The sequence below is a fragment of the Colobus angolensis genome, unplaced genomic scaffold, assembly GCF_000951035.1.
Source record: "Colobus angolensis palliatus isolate OR3802 unplaced genomic scaffold, Cang.pa_1.0 Scaffold88, whole genome shotgun sequence".
Classification (NCBI taxonomy): Eukaryota; Metazoa; Chordata; class Mammalia; order Primates; family Cercopithecidae; genus Colobus; species Colobus angolensis.
In genome coordinates this window covers 4,103,683-4,108,603 of record NW_012122709.1, presented here as the reverse complement: position 1 = coordinate 4,108,603, position 4,921 = coordinate 4,103,683, and the positions used below count along the sequence as shown (strand labels likewise).

The window sequence follows — 4,921 nt, the reverse complement described above, 5'->3', positions numbered from 1 at the left end:
GGACCCTCTGAAGCTCCTGCACCAGACACAAGCCCAAGCTCAGAGCTCCTCACCCTCAGAGGTGAGGGGAAATGCTGGCCACCATGATGTTGTGTCCAGTGATGTGGCTGGTGTCTGGATAGCACAGGAAGGACACGAGCCCACACAATCCTCAGGCTGCCCCACTCTGCATGGAAAAAGGAGGTGGAGCTGAGACTAATTACACCTTCCCCATGAGCCCTGGGTTCCCATGGGATGCTGTGAAGTCAAAACCCCTATGGGGATGAGCAAAGGGCTGTAAGTGAAGAGATGTGGGCTTTGCAGGGACCTGCAGAGGTCATTCCAGGCCTGAAAGGACTGTTAGACCCCAGAAACGGGAATGAGTAAGCCCGTGATGGATAGTGTGTGATCTTTTGCTCATAATGAAGGTTCTGAGGTCATGTTAATCCAGCTCCACAGAGGACACGGCCTCTCCACAACTTACCTCTGTACTCTCAAGAGACTTTTCATGTGATCCCCCAAGACCAGGTCCTCAAGGAGCTACAGGAAAGGTAAAAAAGTCAGTGCCACTCATACAGATGGAGTCATGTCACATAGGCTGTGCATCTTGCAGGCCTGTGTTCTTGTGAAAGAACTGTTGGGGTGGCCTCTCACAAAAAACTGATTCTGATTCTGCTGCTGATCCCAAAAGGCTATGAATATTGGAGCAAAAGTCCACAGGTCCAGGCCAGAGGATCCAGCTCTCTGTGGGGCATGGCCTGGAAGGGGAAGGCACACTACTGCTCAGGGGGTAGAAACAGGAGCTGCCCGTGGTCTCACCATGGTACTGAAGCATGTGTCGATGATTCCTGCTATCAGACAGTTTGCCTGAATGTTCTTTGGTGTGCCAGCTCCCTGCAAGGGTCTTGCTGAGGCCCAACAGGGCTGTTTCACTGACATTATAGGCCCCCAGCCTCTGTGGAAAGACAGGGAAATAGATTAATAGATTAGAACTGGGAATAAGGGAGAGTCACTTGAATTTTCTTGGTTCTGCCCAAGGAATTCATCCCAATAACACCTCCAGATCATCAAGTATGGGAGACAATGCCCAAAAGAGATGGCAAGAGGCTTCTACTATGGGCATTATGTGAAAGGCAAGGCCTGTGACACACAATAATCACTTTTGCATTGGAGTAGTCTTGAGGGAGCAATTGTCAAACCCTGGATATTTCCATACATCCACTTTTCCAGATGAAATGAGAGTTTCTGCTTATCTAATCTGGAGACATGAGATGGTCATACTTACAGCAAATGGAGTACAGGCTGAAACTGAGGAGACCAGGACCACTGAATCTTGCCTGAAAGATTAAGATAGGGTGGTATGTGAGTGGAAGACAGTTATTATCTTGTGTGTGGCTGAGAATGGAGTCTGTATGGAAGAGGGGTGGAGGACTATGTGAGTGAAAAAGAATACCTTGGGTCTGGTGGAGGTGGAGCGCAGTGGCAATCTTGGCTCACTGCAACCCCCACCTCCCAGTTCAACTGATCCTCCTGCCTCAGCCTCCTGAGTAGGTAGGACCCCAGGAACATGCCACCACATCTGGCTAATTTTTTTGTATTTTTGGTAGAGACAGGGTTTCACTGCATTGCTGAGGCTGGTCTCCAACTCCTGAACTCTAGCGATCCACCTGCCTTGGCCTCCCAAAGTGCTGGGATTACAGGTGTGAGCCACTGTGCCTGGTCCATGGATTTTGTTTTTGTAGGAAAAACTTTGACTACACATTACATTTATTTAATGGTTATAGGACTGGTCGAGTTTTCTATCTCTTCTTGAGTCAGTTTTGGTAAGATATATAAGTTTAAAAATTCTTTATATTATAACTTCAGCATAAACATAAATTTGACATAAAAATTTCTTTTTGGCATTATCATTCTTTTCATGCCTTTTTATTGTCCTCAGGATCTGTCTTTTGATCCTATTCCTGATATTGGCTATTTATGTCTTTCCTCTTTTTCCTTGATCAATCCCATTGGAAATTTGCCAAAAACATTCATTTTCTTAAAAAATAGGAGGTTTTTTGTTTTCTTGATCCCTATATTGTACTTTGTTTTATTTTCCATTGATCTCTGCTCTATATATTGTTTTCTTTTTTCTTTCTGAGTGTTTTTTCTCCTGAACACTTCAATTTTGACTTTTGCTTAGCATTGACAATATAATACTTTGGTACCATCAAGAAAGATATACTTTAATTCTGTAAAGAAGGATTAAAATATGCATTTTAATCTTGGCTCACTGCAACCCCCACCTCCCAGTTCAAGTGATCCTCCTGCCTCAGCCTCCTGAGTAGCTAGTTGAGCTGAGTACATTTTATAAATGTGCTGAGGTTTATCTCTCCTACTTCAATTTCTTGATTGCTAGCCTTTCCTAGAACTATACATTTCCTAGAACTGTTTCTATAAATACATTTCTATAAACTCATTCAACAGAAATGAAAAATTTAATAAAATGTGCATTTCTGTCTAGTCAGATTTAAAATGTTTAATTTGATTTTAAAATCTAGCTTGACAGTCTTTATATTTTAACTGTCATCACTGATATACTAGGATTAATGTCTAGCATCCAATTTCGTGCTTTTAAAAAATTCCCCCAGTTCTTTGTTTTGTTTTCTGTCTCTTCTTCCTTTTTTTAGACTATTTTTTCAATTTCCACTGCCCTCTCTCTTAATTTGAAAATATACTGTATACTCCATTGCCATTCTTGTAGCTTTGCCCTATAAGCAGGCCTGTTTTGCTTATCAAAGTTTAAGATTAATATCCTTACCCTCTCTCTAACACTATAAAAATCTTCTAACACCTTAACTCCATTTCTATCTCCTGATTTAAATATAATTTTTGCGTATTTAGCTATTTTGTGGAGTTAATGTTTTTAACTCCATGAAACGATTTCTTTTTACAAGAAGTAGTTAAATTTGTTCATGTTACTATGTTCTGTGATTTTCATTCTTACTTTCATCTTAGATTTTCCATATGAGATCATTTCTTTCCTTCTGCCTACAGTACCATTTAAAGTTTCCTTTAGTGAAGATCTTCTGGCAGTAAACTTTGTTTTCATTTCTCTGAAAATGTTATAAATTTGTCCTAATTTTTGAAAGATATACTTGATAGATATTGAATTCTAGGTCGATAGTTATATTCTTTTAGCATATGGGTATCTCCATTTAAATTGAGTTAGGAATAATAGGATTTTGACAAGTAGATAAGAATAAATAGAAACAACTTAAGTGGAGCTTCCTTCATAAAGTCGTGTCTTATCCACAAGGTTGGAGAAAGCAATCTTTTACTTGCTCAGATCTCACAACTAATAATAGCAGTAGTAATAATAATATTAATAACATTTATTATAAATATAGAAACCAATTAAATTGTTATTAAATGTTATTTATACTATGTATGTGATCATTTATACTGTAGTTAATATTTATTTTCTTCACTTTTTTAACTCTTATTTTAAGTTCAGGGGTACATGTACAGGTTTGTTACACAGGTAAACTTGTTTCATGGGGATTTGTTGTACAGATTATTTTATCACCCAGGTGTTAAACCTAGTACCCACTAGTTATTTTTCCTGATCCTCTCCCTTCTCCCACCTTCAACCCTCCAACAGGCCCCCGTCTCTGTTATTCCCCATTATGTATTCATGTGTTCTCTTCATTTAGCTCCCACTTATAAGTGAGAACATACAGTATTTGCTTTTCTGTTCCTGTGTTAGTTTGCTAAGGATAATGGCCTCCAACTCCACCCATGTTCCTGCAGAGGACATGATCTAATTCTTTTTCATGGCTGCATAGTATTCCATGGTGTATATTTATCACATTTTCTTTATCTAATCTGCCATTAATGGACATTTAGGTTGACTCAATGTATTTACTGTTGTGAATAGTGCTGCAATGGACATACGCGTGCATGTGCCTTTGTAATACAATGATTTATATTCCTTTGATTATATATCAGTAATTTACACTCCTTTTTTCTGCAATCTCACCAGCATCTGTTACTTTTTTGACTTTTTAATGATAGCCATTCTGACTGGTGTGAGATGGTGTCTCATTGCGGTTTTGATTTGCATTTCTCCAATGATCAGTGATATTGAGCTTTTTCTCATATGCTTGTTGGTTGCATCTATGTCTTCTTTGAAAAGCATCTGTTCATGTCCTTTGCCCAATTTTTAATGAGGTTGTTTGTTTTGTTCTTGTAAATATGTGTTAGTTCCTTGTAGATGCTGGCTATTAGACCTAGGTCAGATGCATATCTTGCAAAAATTTTCTCCCATTCTGTAGGTCATCTGCTTACTCTGTTGATAGTTTCTTATGCCATACAGAAGTTCTTAAGTTTAATTAGATCCCATTTGTCAATTTTGCTTTTGTTGCAATTGCTTTGGCTTCTTTGTCATGAAATCTTTGCCCATTCCTATGTCCAGAATGATATTGCCTAGGTTGTCTTCCAGTGTTTTTATAGTTTTGGGTTTTACACTTAAGTCTTTAATCTACCTTGATTTAATTTTTGTATATGGTGTAAGGAAGGCATCCAGTTTCAATATTCTGCATATGGCTAGCCAGTTATCTCAGCACTGTTTATGGAATAGGGAGTCCTTTCCCCATTTTTTGTTTTTGTTGACTTGGTCAAAGATCAGATGGTTGTAGATGTCTAGCCTTGTTTCTGGGCTCCCTATTTTGTTCCATTATTCTATGTGTCTGTTTTTGTACCACTATCATGCTGTTTTGGTTACTGCAGCCTTGTGGTAGTGGTAGTTTGAAGTCAGATAGCGTGATGCCTCTAGCTTTGTTATTTTTTTTCTAGTTATCCTAATTTTCTTCTTTTTTCTTTTTTTATTATATTTTGAGTTCTAGGGCACATGTACACAATGTACAGGTTTGCTACAAATGTATACATGTGCCATACTGGT

General features: G+C 38.6%; 1 pseudogene; it reads right to left on the bottom strand.

Moving 5' to 3' along the window:
- Window positions 1–568: 568 nt before the first annotated feature.
- The window catches only part of LOC105503848, a 16,830-nt pseudogene continuing 12,477 nt past the window's right edge, over window positions 569–4,921 (bottom strand).